Source organism: Lactuca sativa, chromosome 4, assembly GCF_002870075.4.
Source record: "Lactuca sativa cultivar Salinas chromosome 4, Lsat_Salinas_v11, whole genome shotgun sequence".
NCBI lineage: Eukaryota > Viridiplantae > Streptophyta > Magnoliopsida > Asterales > Asteraceae > Lactuca > Lactuca sativa.
In genome coordinates this window covers 380,302,429-380,314,001 of record NC_056626.2, presented here as the reverse complement: position 1 = coordinate 380,314,001, position 11,573 = coordinate 380,302,429, and positions in this window count along the sequence as shown.

Sequence of the window (11,573 nt, the reverse complement as noted above, 5' to 3'; positions counted from 1 at the left end):
AATCTTGGGTATGTTTTAAGCTTAAAAGAATGTAGTAGGATTTTTATATTTTTATTGGACTAGTTTAGGTTATTCATGTATCAAGGCTTTTAATTCATTTCATTATAGGCCCAACATGGCCCAAAATGTTGAAATAAATAAATGTGGGTCCAATTAGAGCCCAATTAGGGTTCTAAGCCCATGATAGTCTAATTGGAAGCTTATTGGTCCATTTGGATCCAATAAGGGAGTTCTAGCCCAAAATGGACTTAAACAAGAACTTCTAAAGTTTCCAATTGTTTGATGACTACTTGTAGTACTTGTATAATGTATTTGATTGAAGTTTTTGATTCACATTAACTTGAATGTTTAGATTACATGACACAAAATTCCCAGTTGTGACACCTCTCCTGTTCACTGATAACTTATGCATTTCATCTGAATACAAATTCTACAATTATCATTCTATCACTCTTCACACTCCACTTCTTACTTAAACATATCAGATTATAATCTATCTTCAGAGCAAGTCCTTGTGACTTATTCACTAAGTTTGATCTCACTTACTAACTTTGGTTTGAATGCATTCTAAGTTATGAATCAACTTACGTGTATTCTTGATATAACAATTGCTGTCATTTACATTACTTTACTTTTCGCATCTAACTCACTAACTTCTAACTATTAATATTATTGTTGAGCTAACAGATCCTTTGAGATTAACTATTCTGCTATATACTTGTTCTAACCATCTTGTTCAAGTGTGTCTCAAAGTTTTTCTCTCAACACTTTTACTTATATATAAAATTGTATATGTATATAAATATAAAAGTTATTTCATTAAGTTTAATTACCCTTTGTAACATGTTGACCAAAGGATTACATGCAAAAATAGTTATTTTGCAATTCATAAAGTACATATAAATTATAATAGGTATAATTTATGATACATAGAACAATAATTCATGATTTAAGTATACAAGAATACATTGTTTTTACATAAAACAAGGGTTTTAATTCAAAACAAATCAAAGGTTTACACTTGTCAACTACATGTTCGGAATACTAATTCAAGAACATACTGTCAATCATTTATTTCATAATGATTGGGTTTTCATAACTAATATACATGTAACTTTTATATGCTTTTTATGAGACATTCAATTCAGGTTGTTTAATTCATTTTAGAAAACCAAGGTAAAGCCCTAACATTATAACTAGAATCTCCAGTCCGGGGATCGAAATAAGTTGTGTGTAGATCTATATCAGGATTGACAACCCCGCACTCAGGCTGCTAGCTACAGTCAGACATACACGCCAATGAGTGGCAATTGTTATCAACAGTTTAAACACTCACAAGACGTTTGTTTCAGGCGTTCATGTCTTAGTATGGTTATAATAACTCATTAAAAAGATATTAACAACACGTTAGTGTATAAACAACTAAACGTAAGTACATCTTCAAAGTACCAGTTTACAAAATACAAAGTACAATGGTATACTACAGTTTTTAGTAACAGCTGGTGAAGCCAGGCACACTCTCAGTTACAAGTTTTACAAATACATTGGTTTACAAATAGGACGGTTTTATGGGAATAAAACTACTTTTCACATACCACATAAAATATGGGATTTTCTAGAACAGTTTTCATATTCAAAATACAAAGACACCCATTCAAACATAAAGACTTATGTACTCACTCAACTTATTGTTCATACTCTCTTTTCAAATTACTTGTATTGTCAGGGAAATAATAACAGGTACTCCCTGAGCTTTTTGAGAAGATGGAGCCATTATGAGTCATGTCTTCTTCTTTTGTATAGCTATTTTTGTTTCAATATACAATGATTGAACACATGTAAATATTATACTTTTAAATACAATGGTTGTTTGTACTTTCATTACTATGATGCATGTGTTGTGATACTACAAATGAAGTCCTCCACCCCTGGACGTTTTCGCCGTCTGCTTTGGGGGTGTGAGAGATTGGTATCAAAGATTTGTTTATAGTGAACTCAGTATATCAATCCATAAAAGATATACAAACTATAAATACATTGGGGCTAAGAGCTCTGACTACAAATATACTTTTTAAGAATTCTAAGTATATTTACAAGAAGTATACTAACCCTCATACCTACAAGTACATAGTCATAAGAACTTAAAAGTATTTAGATGTCGAACATTACAGTTAAACCCGGGCAGTTATGTAATCATATCTAGAATTACTATAGCCTGATCAACTATATTGATTTCAGACATGACCAACATGTGTTTGGGAGTGATAGTAGTGTTGTGACATGTCTAAAACTTACCAACTATAGAAGAAACTCTAGAACATAACATAAAATACTAAAAGAATATTTTAAACATCGATATGCTTTAGTTTTTCAGACATTTCTCATTACCTTATTCTCGTATAGACACAATGGTAGGACATCATCTATCAGGGGACCCTTATTTTCCAAAACATGGCAATGAAGGATGGATAGTGGAGGATCCGGAGGAGGATCCAGAAGAAGACTCAGATGAAGAACCACTTGAGGATAGCGAATCAAGTGTATGGATACAGAGCCACAAGTCTGCAACCTGGGGTTACGTCCCCCAAGGCAAGAGGAAGCAGTACCCATACACGAGTGGGGCAAATACATGAACCATTAGAGTCGACAAGATGGCCAACGCCCTCCCTACGGAATGGCACGAGGTTTCTATAATGTCTCAGAAAGAGGAACAGCAGACAGAGCTCTTCCAGTTATAGTGAACCGAATAGCCCGATAATTCGATTAATAAAGGATGTTAATCAATCATATCCTAGAAGTGAATGCGACTGCGCAGGCTAACACTACAGATATCCTTCGTCTTGACGAGATGCAAGATGATACCCAACACCATACTGAAGCCCTTCAAAGGGAACTTAATGCTGCTGAATCAGAGATCAAAGAACTGAGGGAGCATCAAGCTGCCCAAGAAAGGCGCTGGAAATCGCAAGATGCAGCAGAACCCAATAACCGTCGTAGCAACCGCCGCAAGTAGTGTTTACACTACTTTCTAGTATAATATACTGAATGTATAGACTACTTTCAAGATATGTACAAATAAAGTATCAACAAAATAATAAGCACTTTACTTCAACAAGAGTTATTACAATTTTCATAAACATTCCATTCCAAAGTTTTGGGATTATGTATATGTTCCAGTGTTATTTTTCATACTTTTCAAATACGACCGCGAAAATTTTTATTTTTGGTAGGCCGGTGTAACACCGTAAAAATTTGAAACAATTTTTCACTTTTGAAAACCATAAAACATCATTCACATTCATTAAAACATTGTATAATCATTGTATCAGTACAAAACCCCAAGATCAGATTTTATATAAACTCCCATGTGCGTGTGTGTGCGAGTCATGCCGGCGCCTTCCCGCGCTCATTGCTAGTACCTGAAACACATAACACAACAACTGTAAGCATAAATACTTAGTGAGTTCCCCAAAATACCACTTACACACATACGCCTTTCTAGCCCATACTCCATACGACCTTCTTGTCACACCCCCAAACCTGAACGGCGGAAACGTTCGGAGGCGGATGACTTCATGTTGTAACATAACAAATGAATACATAGTAAAGAAAGCAATACAACCATCATATATATAATTGAAAGTTTACATTTGTCAAAAGTTACATGTTCAAAACCCAATTACAATATGATGTCAAAATACGAGATTAAACTGGCGCCGCAGCATCCCTTCATCAAAAACGAAATGAATACCTGAAATTACTGATTTCCTGGGACATACAAGTAATTTTGAAAGAGTAGATCAACATTTAAGCTGGTGAATTTCATAAGTATTTAAGTGACAATGTTTGAATGAAATGAAATGTTTTATCTTTGTTTATTTGTGTTTAGAAAATCCTATATTTTCTACTAGTATAAAAGTAGCCTTCACTCAAGACCAATGTTTGTTTCCAAAATGTATGTAAAATAACCAATGAGTTTGAAAACCTTGTAAATCAATGCATTTTTAATACCCCTTGTGGGTTTTATAACCATACTATTGACTCTGAATGCCTATACACAACGTTCTTCAGGCGTTGGAATGTTATGACGTTTGTCACCCCAAACGGTGGACTGCAGCTAACAGTCAGGGCGCGGGTTGTCAAGCCCGTATAGATCTATACACAAACACCATGCTCCCCCTCCAAGGGATTCTGGTATATAATACAGGACTTGAAATGTGTACTCGAACGTACATGAAGTTAGTGTCTCACAAAACCGTTGTATACAAACAGATCTACTTGTTAAAATGTTACGTTTGTTCTTTTATACGAAAGTAAACTTCTTGAAATATATGTTTCTTAGTACATAAGAGTTAGAAATCTGTTCGTAAACTATACCTATTATAGTTTTCAAAAAGTGTGTCTTGTTTGTTTAGAAATACCTAGAAAAAGAATCACTTGTTTATGAAAGCATAGATTTTTGGTGTAGAGTCTAAGATAGAAAAGAATAATCTAAGAACAGTTTAGTTTTATACAGGCATTACAACAACTTTATATTTTAAAAGTTCGAATGCTATTGTAACATATGTTATATATATATATATATATATATATATATATATATATATATATATATATATATATATATATATATATATATAAAAGTTCCTTAAAGGTTTATAAATCGCATGTGATTTGAATATATAACAATATATAAAAGAGTTTCTTTATGTAACACACAATAATACTCGTGTGTTTTACTTGTAATCCCTCCCTTGAAAGCATATAAAAGTATTTAGAATAATTAAAACGGTTGATTAACGGGTATGAAACTCACCTGAAAGTTTTGGAGATAGCAAGATGGAAAACCGGGCAGAGTTTCGTCTCGGGAAATGGATTGTCCTCGGGATTCTCGGGAATCTCAGGAGTAAAATCGACCTTCGGGACTTGAGCCAAAAAGACCAGAGCTTCGGGTTTGAACGGACACGGAAAACGAGGCAAAGTTGAGAGAGAGAGAAGAGAAATGAGCCCTTTCTTTAGAAACCCTCGCATCCTATTTATAGTAAGGCTGGTCTGCCTCGGTACGCGGGGCGTACGCTCGTACGCAGCATGTACGCATACGTCATGCATGACCGAAGCCTCGACTGCCTCGGTTCGGATGGGACGGATTGCTGGGTACGCGGGTCGGATGGGACGGCGGGTCGGACGGGTCGAGGCTTCGGACGGGTCGGACGGGTCGGTTTCTTCGGATAGCGCGACGTGGACGATCAGAGGCCAATCCTCTCGGTTACGCGGGGCGTACAGGGGTACGCAGCGCGTACATCGGCTGAGAACGCTGACTCCCCTTCGGATAATATCCGAATTTTGAATAAAATAAATAATTAATTTATTTAATAAACTTCAAAAATTCATATCTTCTTCATACGAACTCCGTTTTCGATGGTCTTTATATCCTCGCGTAGGTGAGACTACATTCTACAACTTTCGTTTAGACTCCGTCGGCAAATTCCGAAATTATTTTTTTTTATTATTTATTAAAAACCCATCGTGTTTAAGGAATTTCTTTGAAAATTCATAACTTCTTTATCTGATGTCGGTTTTTGCCAGACTCTTTACCGCTGGAATACCATTGTCGAGACCTTCGATTCTCGTTTAGGTCATTCCGGCCAAAAGTCGCTCGATCTTCGATTCGAGTTTTTAGCTGTCTGTTGCTAAGCCGAACTTGGAAAAAATCATAACTTCGCTATATGAAGTCGGATTTGGGCGTTCTTTTCACGTACGATCATGGTTCAAAGACATTTAATCATAGAAGGAAATTAAATAGAACTTATTTGTACATTTTATTATGAAAGTAAATTTTTATTATTCAGAAGTGGTTACAATACTTGACCCATTTTGGTCGTTACAAGGAGTTGAAATATCGGGTTGTCACATCATCCCCCCGTTAGAGAGAATTTCGTCCCGAAATTTAAAGTAGTAAAGATACTAGTGAACAAGAAAGAGATGAGGGTACTTTTGTTTCATCTGATCCTCGCGTTCCCATGTGAATTCGGGTCCCCGCTTGGCGTTCCAGCGAACCTTCACGATCGGTATGTGACTTTGTTTTGTTTGTTTGACCTCTCGGTCCATGATTTCTACTGGTTCTTCCACAAAGTTGAGGCTCTCGTTGATCTCGATCTCGTCGAGTGGAATAACAAGAGTCTCGTCGGACAGGAACTTTTTCAAGTTTGAGACGTGGAAGGTTGGATGGATGTTACTAAGTTTGCGCGGTAGGTTAAGCTTGTAAGCCAAAGGGCCGATTCTGGCAAGAATCTCGAAAGGCCCTATGTATCTTGGATTTAGATTCCCACGCTTTCCAAATCGTATTAAACCCTTCCACGGTGAGACCTTTAATAAGACGTGGTCTCCTACCTGGAATTCCAAAGGTTTCCTCCTTTGGTCAGCGTAGCTTTTCTGTCGGTCTCTTAAGGCTTTCAATCGTTTACGAATCTGAACGATCTTCTCTGTTGTTTCACGTATGATCTCCGGACCTGTGAGAGTGCTTTCAGGAACTCTTCCTCTAGCTAACTGGGTATCGCCAACTTCAGTCCAGCACAGAGGGGATCTGCACTTTCGACCATAGAGGGCTTCAAACGGAGCAGCATTTATGCTTGTATGATAACTATTGTTGTATGAAAATTCGACAAGGGGTAAATGAATATCCCATGCCTTTCCAAAGTCAATCACGCAGGCTCTCAACATGTCTTCTAAAGTTTGTATTGTTCTCTCACTTTGTCCGTCTGTCTGTGGGTGGTAGGCTGTACTCATGTCTAGCCTAGTTCCCAGGGAACTTTGTAGTGACTGCCAGAATCTTGAAGTGAATCTACTATCTCGATCAGAGATAATGGATATCGGAACACCATGCAGTCGCACTACTTCCCTTAAGTAAGTTCTTGTAAGCTTCTCCATTTTGTCAGTCTCCTTGATGGGTAGGAAATGTGCGGATTTGGTCAATCTGTCGACAATGACCCATATGGTATCGAGTCCACTTGTCGTCTTGGGTAACTTGGTTATGAAGTCCATAGTAATCCGCTCCCATTTCCATTCTGGTATCTCTGGTTGTTGTAGTAGTCCTGACGGTTTCTGATACTCGACCTTAACCTTAGCGCAAGTAAGACATTTACTCACGAAGGTAGCAGTTTCTGCTTTCATGTTAGGCTACCAGTACAGTTTCTTAAGATCCAGATACATTTTATTTGAACCCGGGTGAACGGAATATCTTGAGTTGTGAGCCTCGGTCATGACTACATTTCAGAAACCACCATGATTTGGGGTCCAGATTCGGTCCATGAGATAGTAGGCTCTGCCACCCTTGACTTCTAAATTCTTTTTCATTCCTCGCAGGGATTCACCCGCCACATTTTTAGGTTGCAAAGCTTCCAATTGTGCTTCCTTAATTTGTGTGGATAAGTGGGAATGGATAGTCATGGTCAGAGATTTGACCCTCCGACCAGTGTATTCCTTTCGACTGAGGGCGTCGGCTACTACGTTGGCCTTGCCATGATGATAACGAATTTCGCATTCGTAGTCATTCAATAACTCAACCCATCGTCGTTGTCGCATGTTGAGTTCCTTCTGATCGAAAATGTGTTGAAGGCTCTTGTGATCGGTGAATATAGTACTCTTTGTTCCGTATAAGTAGTGCCTCCAGATCTTCAGAGCAAATACCACTGCTCCTAACTCGAGGTCGTGTGTCGTATAGTTCACTTCGTGTGTCTTAAGCTGTCGGGAGGCATAAGCGTTAACCTTCCCTCTCTGCATAAGAACACAACCAAGTCCTTGCTTTGAAGCATCGCAATACACTACGAAGTCTTCTATCCCTTCGGGGAGGGATAGTATCGGTGCGGTGCACAAGGCCTGCTTTAGTGTCTGGAATGCCTTCTCTTGTTTCGCTTCCCAGTCAAAGGCCACACCTTTCTGGGTTAATGAAGTAAGAGGTTTCGCAATGCTCGAAAAGTTCTTTATGAATATGCGATAGTAGCCAGCTAGACCTAGAAATTGACGAATTTCTGTAGGTGTCTTTGGTGCCGACCAGTTCTCAATAGCCTTAATTTTGGAGGGGTCCACGTGTATACCTTTCTCGCTAACAACGTGACCTAAAAATTCGACTCTTCGAATCCAAAATTTGCATTTAGAGAACTTCGCATAGAGTTTCTCCGTTCGCAGTGTTTCTAGGACTTTTCGTAGGTGCTGACTATGCTCTTCCTCACTTCGAGAGTAGATAAGTATATCATCGATAAAGACGATGACGAACTGATCCAAGTAAGGGCGGCATACCCTATTCATTAGGTCCATAAATAATGTTGGTGCATTGGTTAATCCGAACGGCATCACCACGAATTCGTAGTGTCCATAACGAGTTCGGAAAGCTGTCTTTGGAATGTCCCCCTCTAGAACTCGTAATTGGTGATATCCAGATTGCAGGTCTATTTTGGAGAAGTAGTTCGCCCCTTGAAGTTGATCGAATAGGTCGTCAATACGGGGTAGAGGATAGCGGTTCTTGACAGTAAGTTTGTTCAGCTCTCTGTAGTCGATGCACATGCGGAACAATCCGTCTTTCTTCTTTACAAAAAAGACCGGTGCTCCCCAAGGTGAGAAACTTGGTCTTATGAATCCTTTGTGAAGGAGTTCATTAAGCTGACTGGAAAGTTCCTGCATCTCTGCTGGTGCAAGACGATAAGGCGACTTCGCTACTGGGGTAGCTCCTGGAATTAAGTCGATTCTGAACTCGACTTGGCGTTGCGGTGGTAATCCTGGTAGTTCTTCTGGAAAGATATTGGGAAAGTCGCGTACTACCGAGATGCTCTTGATGTCCTTCAGTTCTTGACTTGTATCGACGATGTGCACTAGGAATGCTCGACAATCCTTCCGCAAGCACTTTCGAGCTTGGATGCACGAAATGATGCGAAGGTTTGCACTAGATTTGTCGCCATAGATAACTAATGTTTCGTTGTTAGGGAGGTTAAGACGGACTGCTTTCTCAAAGCACATGATGTCGGCACGAAGAAGACTCAACCAATCCATGCCGACTATGACGTCGAAACTTTTAATTTGAACCGGCATGAGATTGATTGGGAAAGAATGGCCGTCTAATGTTAACGTACAGCCCATGTATATGCAATTTGTGTTTTCGGTTTTTCCATTGGCCATCTCTACAGTGAATGAATTTTCTAACCTGCTAGGTTTAGGTTTAAGTAAATGAATAAAGTTTTGACTCATGAAGCTTCTCTCCGCTCCACTATCGAATAATATGCATGCGTATGAATTATCGAGAAGGAACGTACCAGCAACTATAGTTGGGTCAGCTACAGCTTCGTCGTGGCCTATTGCCAAAACTCGTCCCACACCTCCGGTGCCTACTGCCTTAGGACAGTTCCTCTTGTAGTGGCCCACCTCGCCACAACCGTAGCAAGCCTGCCCTACACCCGCACCGGGAACTCGAGTGATCGGCTTTGCGGGTTCCTTGCAGAAACGGGCTGTGTGTCCTTTCCTGTTGCAGTTGGCGCACTGCATATCTCGACAAGGTCCATGGTGGTGGTAATTGCATTTGGTGCATTTTGGAAGGTTGCCTATATAGGGCTTTGTTGGGTAGGTATTTGTAGGGGCTGTAGCAGGTAGAATGGCAGCATTTACTGACACCAGTTGTTTCTTTGCGGATTCTTGGGAAGACCCACCCTTCCCTTTAATCCACGCTCTCTTCCTGCCATTGTTGTTGTTGTTGTTGTTGTTGTTATTGTAGTTGTTGTTGTTGTTGTTGTTGTTGTAGTTGTTGTTGTTATTGTTTGCTTTCTGTGGTGCTGGTGCAGAAGTGGTTGAGTTCTGATGACCTCCGTAGTCGATCAGAGATTGTGCCAGTTCCTTAGCACTTTCAAAGGTGTCAGGTTTAGAAGCTAACACGCTTGATCGCATTTGGGGCGTCAGTCCCCAGATGTACCTTTCTATCTTCTTGCTCTCGGGAGCAATCATATCTGGACAAAGGATTGCCAGTTCGCAGAATCTGTTGGTATAAGTAGCGATGTCGGTACCCACCATTCCGAGAGTCCATAGCTCGTGTTCAATCTTTTGAATTTCTCCCCGTGGGCAGTATTTTCTCATCATCATGGCCTTCAAGCTCTCCCAGCTTACGGAGTTCGCCATGATTAGGGTAAGTACTTTAACGTGGCCATTCCACCAAGTTAAAGCTTTATCTAGAAGGGTGAAAGTTGCAAATTTGACCTTGCTGTGCTCGGGGCAGGAGCAGGTTTCAAAGACTGCCTCCGTCCTTTCAATCCACTGCCTTAGGGCCATCACACCACCAGTACCATAAAACATCCGGGGCTTGGCATTAGTGAAGTCCTTATAGGTGCATTCTCGAGGTGGTCCATGACTCTCGCCATGGTTGGATGGGTGTGTGCCAGATCCCGAGCCATTAGCACTTGAGTTATTGATCTGTGACATGGCAGCTGCCACCGCTGCGGTGACTGCTGCTTGAAACATTACAGCATCAAATTGGGGTGGTGGAGGTGGTGGTGGTATAGGTGCTTCCTCACCGTTGTTTCGCCTTGGATTCCTACGCGGAGGCATCCTTCAACTATAGATTGAAAAGACAAGGATAAGAATTTCATAGAATGGAAAATGTATGTGTCTCATGAACTAAATCGCTATAGTTCAACAACAGATGATAGTATGAGTCTTAAAATAGAAGAATGAAAGTTATTTGTAAGACTGAAGGTATGAAACAAGTATTTGGGTTCACAAAGACCATTCAAGGTTCGAACGAAATACTCAACATAGTAGTAATAGTGCCACTTATATTAATATAAAAGTTGTTACAACGATCATGAAAATTTGACCCCTATAAGGGTCTCCGATTACAAAGTTCAAGAAATTTAAAGACTTTTAGCCGAGGTCCTAAGCTATAACAAAATTTGAGTCCTTGACAAGCATTACTTGCGTCGGAGGTTGCGCTTGGAGCTTGACTCTGTATCTGATTGCTTTGACTCCATTAGACGCCTATCGAAAGCGGCTTGTTGTTCCCTTAGTTCGGCGAGGGCTGCAATCATTTGCGCTTGAAACGCTTCGGTTTGGAATTGAGCGTTGTCTTGCATCTTGTCCAGCCTACAGATGTCAGAAGTGTGAACCTGCACTTCCACGTTGATATCCCGGAGTCGACTAGCTTGTACTCCAGACTGATAGGACTGATTGGCTAACTTTCCCACCATTACCGGGAGTGCTCGATCAGCCGAACCTCCGCCGCAGACATCATAGAAGTCCCGACACATGCCGTAGGGAGGGCGTAGGTTTTGCTATTGGCTCCAATGGTGGAGGTGACTTCCCCAGACGGGAGTCGGTCCTTGAAAGTTCCTTACGAAGACGGGAGGTTGAATGGGTGGTGGATCGATAACTTCTGGCTCTGAGTCAGTACCGGAGTCATCACCCACTTCTATGGGTTCCTCGTCCTCTTCGGGATCATCTTCGATCCATCCTCCGTTGCCTTGGTTGGGAAGGTAGGGGTCGCCAGGGTGGTGAAATCCAGCCATTTGACTGTACGAGAAATAGGGTTATAAGAATTGAAT